Source organism: Onychostoma macrolepis, chromosome 18, assembly GCF_012432095.1.
Source record: "Onychostoma macrolepis isolate SWU-2019 chromosome 18, ASM1243209v1, whole genome shotgun sequence".
In the NCBI taxonomy this organism is placed as follows: Eukaryota; Metazoa; Chordata; class Actinopteri; order Cypriniformes; family Cyprinidae; genus Onychostoma; species Onychostoma macrolepis.
In genome coordinates, this window is record NC_081172.1 from 7358217 (window position 1) to 7370569 (window position 12353).

A 12353-nucleotide genomic window follows, 5' to 3' on the forward strand; every position below is an offset into this window, starting at 1 on the left:
GTGCTTTCTGTGTTCAATGTGAAAAACAGTTGGCTACTGTAAAACCGTTACCACAACATGGCAACCCACGTGTTATTTTGCTTGCGACAGAGCTGGTGAATGGAGGCAATTTCATGAAGTGATTTAAGTAATACTTCATCCATCATCAGATGCCCTTTAAATTAACTTTTTAAAAGTTGATATATTGTTAGATTCTTGCAGGTATACTTACTACAAATAAAGGAATGGCAAAAAAAACATGCTTGAGTCTCATTTTTATCTCACAATTCTGACGTTTTTCTCTGAACTCCAAATCTCCAAAATGTGTTTCTGCCATGAAATAAAAAATAAACAAGGTAATTTTGACTTTTTATCTCACAATTCTGACTTTTCCTCGCATCTGCTAATTTGCGAGCTTATATCTCAGAATTCTTACTTTTCTTATTAATCTAGAATTTATCTTAGAGTTTTAATCTCACAATTCTGTTTTTTTTTTTCTCACAACTGCGAGTTTTTAACTAAAAAATCTACATTCTGAGTTTGTATGTCGCAATTCTGATTTTTTTCTTAGAACTGCAAAATATTATACAAAATAATATACTTTTTTTTGGATTACATTAACAAGATTTTGTGCATTACGGTAATAAAATTAAGGAAATTTGGTTTAAGGTCTTAGAATCGAATAAAAACTTTTATTTCATTTTCTTTTTTTTTTTATTTTGTGAGGAAGTACGACCTTAAAAAGTCGTAAAATGACATTTGGAAAACATTATGGTAAGCATTATATTATCTGTTATCATATCCAAACACTGTAAGTGTGTTTAGTTGCTCTACAAACAGTCAAATCCTTGATATTAAAACATAACTTGTCATTTACCATTTGGACAGCATAACTTGTCATTTACATGGATCACATCTATAACCTCTGTCAAAGCCCTCAGTGTCTCCTACAGCAGTATTGGTGAGCATTTACCTAATCCTCTGACCGCACATCGGCCCTGTGTTTGGGCTGGAGTAATCTTGTGGTTCCACACCAGGCCTTGGTTTTACTCCCTGCTTAAGACGTGCTAAAATCTGCAGCAGCAACTGTTGATTTCACAGCCGTTCAAACGCCCGCAGGGATTCATTTCAGGCTGGTCAAACGGCTCCTTAAATCAGTTTGGTCATATTAAATTACATGGTTAGATTGCTCAATTTCCCTGGTTTTAACATTGAGCTGTTTGTGAACAACGGCTGCCTGTTCGGTTGACGCTTGTGCTGTTACACTGCTGTTAAAAGCATTAGGCTAATACTCAAGTCACACATTAACATTCGATTGAATGGTTTTTGTGGTGCTGTTGCTGATATTGCGCATGACAATATGTGTGCCGAAAGAAAACGAGAATGAGATACAAAAGAAAGCATAGCAGGGCATAAATGCACAAATCAGTCATTACAGTCCATGATATATAATCAGACATGATGCCCTTAATCAAAGTTTGTATTATATCACTTTTGACCTCAGCCTACAAACCTATCTGTATTGAGACTGGGCCCCAGTGGGGATCATTACTGCTCAACATGCAGAAGGTTTAAGGCTGAATGAGGTGACAGGGTTCTGAGGTGAGATCGAGCAATGGCCATTCTGGAGGGGGAATGATCTGGAGGTCACACTCACACCTGCTTTAGGTGGGCACACACTGGAGTTTCACAGACCCTGGAGTGTGAAAATAGTCTCATTTTAAGCTTATCTCACAGCAAAGCTGACTTTATTGGCAGTATAAGCACAGCCTGTGAGAGCTTGAGCTGGAAGAACATTAGCATGACAAATGCCCTCATAAGATGCCAATGCATTTTCTCTAAGGTAATAAAATATCACTGTTTTTACTTCAGACTTAAATGGCTGGTATTCAGATAGTTAGAATTTATGAGCTCATTCCAAAAATCTTTAAATGGCCCAATGTACAACGAGTACATGAAAAACTGAAAACGAAAAAAATGAAAGATTTCAAAGTGCAAGATGGAAGTTACACACACACACACACACATATATATATATATATACACAGATACACTGCTGTGATCATGTAGGAAATACTTCTGCTGCACATAACATATTTGAAATAACCCCCATATATAACATACATGAAATCACCCCATAGCAGATACAGGTGGAGCTAGGGAAGATGAAGGGTTTCTGACAACTACAACGTGCTGCAACAACTACTGCAAGCACTAAACAAATATTTGAATGTTGAGCTGCAAGCTCATTCGCTGCTGATGCTAAAAGAAACCAGTCATCTGCACTATATACTGTATGTGTGTGTGTGTAATTGTATATAATTATATATAAAATTTTAAAAGAAATATAATTTTTATGTAATTAAAAAATTTATATATAACTGTAACGAGTGGGGCAGTCATCCATGAGGGGCTGCTGCTTTACTTTTATGTTTGGTTATTTTATTAAAACTTGGTTGAATGTTCGCCGGTTCCCGCCTCCTTCTTCCCGTATCTACGAACTGTGTTACAATAACATCATGTTCACTAAACGTTTTACATTTTTTGTTTTTAAATGTTTTTAAATAATATCCTGAATACAGAATAACATTCCAAAATGTATTATATCTCAATACTTTTGAAAATGAGTATCCATTACAAGTTACACAACATCATTTCAACTGATTAAAACTGTATTATCTATTTAAACTTGTTAAAAATACACTTTTAGATATCAAGTATACAACCATAGGTTTAAAGTGCATTTTTTCCACAACAAATAGCTTGAGAGCAACAGCAATACGACTGCACATGAAGCTTAAACGACTCAGCCCTTGTGCAGCTCATGGTTTACTGGGGTTATAGTTTCTCTGCCTTCACAGTCGCTAATTAATTCCACCCTTGTGTTTATACCCCCTATGTTAATGGTGAAAATAAAAAAAATAAAAACTTTATTACACAGATTAAATCCACTCAAGGTTTCCTTTTGAAGTTTTATATCATTTATAAAAAAGAAACATAACACAAACGAAAAGCTGGTGGGGACACATTGCCATACTATCAAAGACAAATCATAATGAACAGGGCATAAGTACACATTTTATCAATTACACTCTGAGTACAGCACAAAGGCACTGTAAACACATATGGTGATTAAAAACAAATAAACACATTTGATGGTCTTGCTACGACCGGTCGTACACATAAACAAACTTTGCCTCTTCTCCATCATTTTGTCAAGTAACTGAAATGTCAAAGGTCTGCTGAGTTTAGAAGTGGTTTTTAATGTTAAACAGTGTGTGTTTGAATATGACTGAGAAGTTGAACCTATGGCCAGAAGGGATTTATCAAAAAATAAATATATACACTAATTAACAATCTGAAAATTAGTTTAAAAACATATGATTTAAGAGTTCATGGAAGTCCATGGATCTGGAGAAATCATTGTTGTTACAATGTCACTATGACATTGTTGAAATCATTGTGTTTTGTCTTTAGAGAACAGAAATTTGTAGTTCCAGACAAGAAATCTAATGCCCAGTAAAAGTGAGTCCCATATCTGCAGGCACGCATGAGCAGTGTAGTGTTGAACATAATCTGCACCACAGAGCTGTGAAAAATCTGAGACCCCGTAAAACGAGGTGGGTTGGTCACTAAAATGGCTGTTAACAACCTGCAAGCTTGCATGTTATGGCTACCATGGGAACAGGGACTGAGCTATTCCTGTGCTGGTGCAGTAATTTGGTAAGTTTGGGGAAGGAAACGTTGTGCGTGAGTTTAATAAAGCAAGAAATGAAGTGTAAACGGAAAAGAGAGGTAAACTGACTCCTTATAGGAATTTAAGGATTTGTGCTGTATGTCACTGTTTTTAAGTTTTGCTGAGAGAGCAGATATGTCCATTCATAATTCTGACCTGTATTATTTAAATTTGAGAGGCTGTTGGCTTGGCCAATTAGAAAAAAAACCCAACTAATCGCATTAATTTCTTAAAAATAAAAGTTTAGAAACAAATGGGATTTAATATAGTGCACTTACAGCATCTACCAGCAGGGATGTCACATAATGTCACAAGAATTTACTGGTATTTTGAAATGGATGTGTAAATGGTGTTTTACCGGTAAAAAGACGGAACGTTGTTGCCCGTGTGAACAGCACATTTTTGTATTTACCAGTAAAGTTGTTACGGTAATTTTACAACAATTTACTGGTATTACTCTGTGAAAGTGATCATGAAAGTGAAGATTAGCGGTACGAGCACGTATGAGTTCACGTAAGACGTCTACTCTGGGCCAATCCAGAGCCATTGAAATACAAAATTCAACCGCTCTGGGCCAATCATATCATTCTGAGGCAGATGATGCATTTACTCTGTGCTGTGTAGTTCGATTTCAAGTCGTGTAATGTGATGCCTCTGGACCAAAAGCGCTGCATGAATGTGAACGTTTGACACAAAAATTAAGACATCAACAAAAACACTGATTGCGCATGCCCATCCATGTTTACAAACACAACACTGGGAGGCGCAGCCGCTTAGAAGTAATTTCTGGTTAATGATGTCACAGAATTTACCAGTAATTTGAAACCGATGTGTGAATGGTGTTTTACTGGTAAAAAGACCAAACGTCATTGCCTGTGTGAACAGCACATTTTTGTATTTACCGGTGTCCTGACATTTTATCCTACCCATCAGATTTTCCTACCAGGGTTTACTGCGCATGCGCACATCAATATACAATGATTATTATACATGGTATAATTTTTCTCATGCTGAACAACAATTACTGTATTTGCATTACTGTAAGGGGTAGGTGTAGACGTTATTAAAACACAGTTTTAAAACATGGTTTCCAGCCGTAGCTGTATCCTTTCTAGTCACAACCCGGAACAACACATAATTACCGTATTTGCATTACTATAAGGGTAGGTTTAGGGTTGGGATAGGTGTAGACGTTAATAAGAGCCTGTCCTCCAACAAAAAAACGACCCTATAGGTCATTTGTGCAAGCGCCTTATTACGACCTATATTTATGTTTTAAAGTTAAGCGCCCTCTAGCGCGCGTAAAAATAGTGACAGTCGTGTTGCGTCTGTCGTCATGAAATGACGTATGACTGTCATTACCAATCAAAATGCCTGTTTATTTAAATGCAATGTGTGGACTTTTTACACCGATCTCACAGTGATTCGTACATATTTTACTAGGTGGCTAATTCGTACAAATGACCACACCCAACCCCACCCCTAAACCTACACCTTACAGAAATCATGTAAAGTCATGATTTTTAGTGCACATTTTATGAGCCCATGCGTTCTCTGGGATCAAACCCATGATCGCGTAATTACATATCGTTGTATAATGCAATGCTCTACCAACCGAGCAACACGAAACTATAAGGCAGATAAAAGAGTACAAAACATTAATATGAAAATGACCTGTTGCCGATAGGGGCACAATTGTAGTATATACTCTGATGGGTCGTATTTCAGGGATTTGGACAAACGACCTATACGGGCGTATTGGTTGGAGGACAGGTTGGGAGCATAAACCATAATTTGACAGGTAGCATTTTCCATTGTCGAACTGTACTACCTACTGTTTTAATGGGAGGTAGCAAAATCTGACAGGGTAGCACAAATCGACAGAACACTGGTAAAGTCATTCCGGTAATTTTACAGGAATTTACTGGTATTACTGTGTGAAAGGAGCTATTGAAGAACACCAAGTTCTCCAGACTGTCCAAAATGGTGGCAAATATGATAAAAATAAAGATTTTTTTGACAATAACGTAAAATACAGTCACTGTAGACAGCAGTCTGGAGAACAGTTTAGTCAGGTTTTGCCTCATTAAAATTGAGCGACAGCGTTTTCTGCACGAAAACAATGAACACATCGTGAGTCGTGATCTTCGATTCGCGAACAACACTCAAAAAAATGATTCTTTAAACTAACTTAATTAAATTATGGACAGTGGTTCCACACAACCAAATTGTTTTTTATTAACATGAATGGAATTTTTTAAACCTATGCAAACTCTGTGTTGTGTGAACACAATTGAATGAGGAAGAATGTGAAAATAGTAATGTCCAACCAACTCAATTTATTCACTTCCCTGTAACTTAAACCAGTTAAGTTTAGTGAACATGTTTTGGTTTATTAAAAACTGGCCAAATGTGTTTCACTTCATCAACATAAGGACATTTTTTCAAACAACTCATTTGAATTATGGACAGTGGTTCCATCCAATTAGTTCTAGTTACTCTAAATAATTTCTATTTAAAGTTACTCCCTTCAACAAAGCATTTGTGTGTGTGATTGTCTTGTAATGAGTCATAAAAGACAAGATGCGTCACAAATGATCAAGTGTATTTGTTAAACAAGAGCAAAACATACAGTTACATACAGTTAAATACAGTTGAAACCACATTACACAATTACACAAAATAGCAGAAATATCAAACTACTGTCATTTTCTAATTGGCATTTAAAGGTAACCAATCAAACCTTATTACAGGAACTAGCTCCAGAAATAACTTCTGCAGTACTCCAAATGTGTACCTGAGGTCAGGAGGGATGCTCAAGTTCAGTCCATATATCAGTCCCAGAAACATGGTTTTGCATGGGGTATACTGCTAGGGTCCTGAAGAACTTTATCTTCCAACCCTCCAACATCTGCTGGGCTGTCTTCAGTGTCTGCACCTTCAAATCTTATGACATATCAGATTCCCATGTGTCTTCTGGATCACCTCCTGAGTTCTGGCAACATCTGTATCCTAGAGAGGATATTTAAAAGTATAAATACTCAAATTCTTGTGTATTAACTTTACCATAGCATTTATCATCGTTGAAATTTTTTTTTTTAAATACACTACTCACCATATACTTCATAATAAGACTGCTAGGGTCTTCAATCTGGTACTTCAATGTCATTAGTCTAAAGATGCAAACAACAACAAAATTTATGAGATTTAGCCTTTACATTTTTTCTAAAAATTCCGCATTAAAACATTTTTAGAAAGTCAGTCATTCATCAATTTTTATTCTGTCTGATCATTTCCTTACAGGAAATACAGACAAGCAGTCAAGATGTAATTCTAACATACATTTCAGTGGAAAATGAAACTATAACAGTACTGGGCCAGATCAGCACAGAAAGCCACTGTCCTGCAGAGTTCAGCAATATTACCAATTAAAGGGAGAGTTCACCCAAAAATGAAACTTCTGTCATTAATTACTCACCCTCAAGTTGTTCCAAACCCACAAGACCTTTGGAACACAAATTAAAATATTTTTTGATGAAATCTGAGAGCTCTCTAACCCTGCATAGACAGTAACACAACTGAAATGTTCCCACACCCAGAAACGTTGTAAGGACATCAGTAAAACAGTCCATGTTGCATCAGTGGTTCAACCATAATTTTACAAAGCTGCACGAATACTTTTTTGTGTGCAAAGAATGAAAAATAATGACTTTATGCAACAATTCTTCTCCAAATCATGTCTTCCGCCATTATCGAGAGTACCTCTGCATGTAAACAACGTATGCATGTGATTCTGCTGACGTCTGCGTGTAACTACTCTGTGTCACTTTACTAGCCTGACCCCCAAATATTTTTATTTTCTTTGCACACAAAAGTGCTTCGTAGCTTCGTAAAAATTACGGTTGAACCACTGATGTCACATGGAGTATTTAATTGATGTCCTTACTACGTTTCTGGGCCTTGAATGTGGTAGTTGCGTTGCTCTCTATAGAGGGTCAGAAAGCTCTCGGATTTCATCAAAAATATCTTAATGTGTGTTCCAAAGATGAACGAAGGTCTTACGGGTTTGGAATGACATGAGGGTGAGTAATTAATGACAGAATTTTCATTTTTGGGTGAATTCTCCCTTTAAACACAGCTGAATCAGCTAATCAAGGTTTTTAGGAATTTTCAAACAAAAACAAAGTCTTACTAGAAGTTCCAGGCAAGAACACACTTCTGGACACGCTCGCCTTGCCTCAAAATAAATTGTTTTTGGGAGGTTAATGCATTTGTAATATCTGTCACATAGTTTGTATTTATTGTATTAATAAACCTAATCTCATTATATCTGTCTTTTTTGTTAATACCCATGATCATAACCCTAAAACTCAGTGGCTGGTGAGAAAATAATTTTTTAATACAAGGTTTTATTGAGTGTAGTTGTTCTTACCTGTGTAGTGGACACCAAGAAGGTTTAATTCTTTGTCCAAGGACTCTTCTTCGATTTGCAAACATCTTCATAAGTTTTGCAGTGTGGATCCATTTTGGCAAAGACTGTTGACACTAATGGGCCTATCATAATTCTGTCTGTCTCAAATTCTGCACAAATCTGTAAACACATGAAGAGCAATTTGTTACAAGAACACCCATACAGTTTAACAGCAAAGACAAATTCAATGATCAAAAACAAATCAATGATTTATTTGTGAGAGTAATGAATAGTGTAATGTTTATCATTCCAAAAGGGTGGACGTGATTACATATCTGAAGCATATGTATAATGTGAACAGTTCAGAGTACTGTCCAGTACGTCACTGACATCATACAACTAAATATAAGACATTAAGGACCTGCGGAAACCATTCTTTTTATAATGGTGGTAATGGTTTATAAATGATGAAAAGGCGATACAGCACTTCACTTACTTTTGCCAAAACTGTTTTCTCTGTCAGTAAAGTTGTGACATTCCTTCATTAGGCAGCGATGAAGTAAGAAAACAGTGATCAAATGTATGCTGTTACAAAAGAGGAATAGCAGATAAAATGTTAAAATGTATGCAGAAGTCGAATGTGGCATTATTTGTACTTGCTTCCATGCTTTAGCTAATTGAGTAGGGTAGAAAGAGCACAGGGAGGTTTTATTTAACTGCTCATATATCATTAATAAGACGGAAAACCATCTGAATTTAAAAATTCCCATCATCTGTTCCACAAGCACACATAACTTTAGATTTTCTTACCTGACTGGTACTTCTAGACGCCATGATGCACATCTTTCGCGCCGTCTTCATCAAATGCGTTCGAAATCATCATATCCGGGGTTTTTTTTTGAATGGCGAAATTAAACCCTTTACGTTAGTTTAACAATTGATAATTAAGTAAAATGGAAAATTAAACAGTTTAAGTTAATTAAACACAATACAATAGTGTTTTGGCGGAAAATTAAATTTTTTCAGCTATTTGAAATTAACTGAACCGAAACTCATACTTTATCGAGCAACGGTACAGACTGCATTTGTTCATGACTTCAGATGTTGTGAATTCATGATTTCAGACGTCAGTATCTGCATAAAAAGGGTTAAATATTATTGCAAAGCTATTTTGACACATAGGCTATAGAGAGAAAATAAACAGGCAACTGCTAGATTAAATCCTCCTGCTAAACTATGTTTCAGATACGATGTCACTATTATCATCACAAAATCATGAAAATAAAACTCAAACTGTCTAAATATCACCCTTTCCCTTGAGAAAAAGAAAAAGAACCCCTCAGTTTCACACATGGCGTATGACAGTCAGTCTGCACGAGTAAGACAGGGAACATCTGAGTCTGAGCCATCTGGACATCACTGGTGTACCTTGGCAGCTGTGCTTGGATAATCACAGGCCGTAAACATACAGTAGCGTATATACAAACAACAATGAGCTGTACTAGACAGCCAAAGGACAGCTCTGAGATATGAGTGCTGTGCCTTGTCGTTACAGATGGCTTTGTTAGATCATGATGCCTCGAATCTACTTTTAGCTCCATGAGCATCAAGCAGCCAAATGGTTCACTTCATCCTACGCTTAATGGAAAGAGCCACGGTTCTCCAATGGAGTGAAAAATATAATTTATAATAATATATAATTTGCATGTCCATGGTATGTAAGGTGTAGAATACATTAAATGCATAAAATTTAATATTTAGAAACTCAGCGATCAGGCTGTGCTTCATGGAAAACGATTCAAATAAGTGTTAAAATCAAAAAGTAAAGCTATACTTTCAACTAAACTATGAGCTGTAGGAGTAGTATAAGGGTCAGCTGATAATAAAAATTTTGGCATTGTTTACTCACCTTTATGCCATCCAAAACTTACTACTTGAAATGTTTGAAAAATGTCCCCACTACAAAAGCAACCAGGGGCTATCAAGCTCCAAAATGATAAAAGCACCAATATTTAAGTTGCTATTTGCTGATTTTCCCCCCTTTCCTGTAGCATCCAAATCCCATTTGCACAAATGAAAATCTCAAGCCTCTAGACACGTTATGCGAGATTTTATGTCAATGCCATCAAAAACCAATGGCTTCTGCATCTTGTCACAGATCACAAAGCAATGTACTTTTTGCAATTGCAAATGAGATTTGAGAACTGGTGGAAGAAATATTTTAACACATGCAAAATGTATGACCCTGTTCACATTATACAAATTGCATAGTCATCTCTGCATATTGAGCTGGAATAGAAAGTATTTTAATACTGAAAAAATGACATAGCTTTGAAGTGACTGGTGCGAGACAGGAGACTTCTTATTGTAGGTACCAATTCCATAATGAAGCACTACACGATATTTGGTCTCTCGTTACCAATGTAATGAGTTTTCTGAAGTAACATCTGAGATACAGAAAGAAAAAGGTCACAAGGACAAAGCAATATGTTGTTTTTCATTTAGTTTCATTTACTTGTTATGTGTTGGTTATTGTGATCTTTTTGATGAGAAACTTGAGGTTGTTTTTGAGAAAAAGAAAGCTGCGGTGCCCAAAATAAATTAGATGGATTTAAAAAAAAAAAAAAAAATCCATTAGCATCATCCACCAAACCAACTATTCACAACATGAAATGAGTTTTGGAAATGCTGATATGAAGTGAATAAAAGTTCTTTGGTCCATATGGAGCCCGACAACAAATACAAAATTATGTTAACCACATATTCGGTCATTCCTCCTAAATACAATCCATTAGAAAAGAAAGGGTTTACGAGATAGCTGGAACACACTGAATGGGGAATGAAAAATGTAATTGCACTATGAATCAAGAGAAATCCGCTGCAATTCCTTATATATAGGAGATGGTCCTGGGAACAAAGTTCAGAGAGACTATCTCATGCATAACACAGTCCACATGGCTTATGGTCTGACCTCTGTAAGAAAAACACTTAACTAGTTACAGTGTTGTTTTTCTCATTGAAATTTTTCAGGAATGTTTCTCCAATACATGTATAGCATACAGCATTGCTAATGAGCTCCACAGATCATGTGCATGTAACTTTATACCAGAATAAGTCACAAACCACTTAGTATTCTCAAATTCTAACATTTCATCAGGTTGTTGCAGATCTTTCACTAAATGACTGACCTGTTGGCAGTGGACAAAAGGCAGACTCCTCAACACCTCAAATCTATGAGTACTCAACTACTCTCCAGCTTCAAACAAACTACAAATGAAGTGTCGATTCATGTCTAAGGTTCAAACACGTTCAAACTAGTCTGTTATGTTTCTTAGCTTTTTGAAAATTGAAAGATAGGCCTACTGGATTAAAGGAACTCTTTGGTGAACACACATTTTAATTCTCCATATACTTGCAACATATGTGCATATACTGGATGTCAGATGTTTTTGCGGTTTCATGTTTGGCCTCCTAGTAATCCCCATCCACTTGATTGGCTCTATGACTCTCTCTCCTCTACACTTGTAGCTGGTGTGTGGTGAGCGCACTGGTGCCGTTGTACTGTGGCTGCTATCGCATCATCCAGGTGGATGCTGCACACTGGTGGTGGTTGAGGAGAGACCCCCCCACATGATTGTAAAGAGCTTTGGGTGTACGGCATTACACAATAAAGCACTATATAAATGCCTCATTCATTCATTCATGTATTTTAAATATATAAAATATACCTCCGGTTTCACAGACAAGGCTTAAGCCTAGTCCTGGACTAAAATGCAAGTCTGGGCTGTTTTAAGAAACTTGCATAAACTGATCCTAAAAAAGGTCAGGTCTGTTGTTTTTATTAAAGGCACAATGTCCTAATCTATGGCCTAATCGTGGCTGAATCTAAACCCTGTCTGTGAAACCAGGCCATAATAACTTAAATATAATATAAAATTTAAAATATTTATATTTTTAATGTAATATTAAACTAGAAAACAGCTATTTTACATTGCAATAATATTTCACAATTTTACTATTTTACTGTATTTTTGATCAAATAAATGCAGCATTCGTTAGCATGAAAGATTACTTTCAATACCATTAAAAAAACTTGACTTCAAAATTTAGATATTTCATAATTTTTAGATCATCAGTCTAAAAAACCCTAATGAAACACTTCAAATGTACTCAGGATTCGGGAACATTATAATCATTAATCCCATAATCTGTTTGTCTAATTAAAAT

At 36.0% G+C, this 12353-nt stretch overlaps 1 protein-coding gene across 2 annotated transcripts in view; it reads right to left on the reverse strand.

Annotated features, from left to right (window-relative positions):
* The window catches only part of LOC131524743 (uncharacterized), a 33421-nt gene that overhangs the window by 634 nt on the left and 20434 nt on the right, over positions 1-12353 (reverse strand). The window lies entirely within an intron of this gene.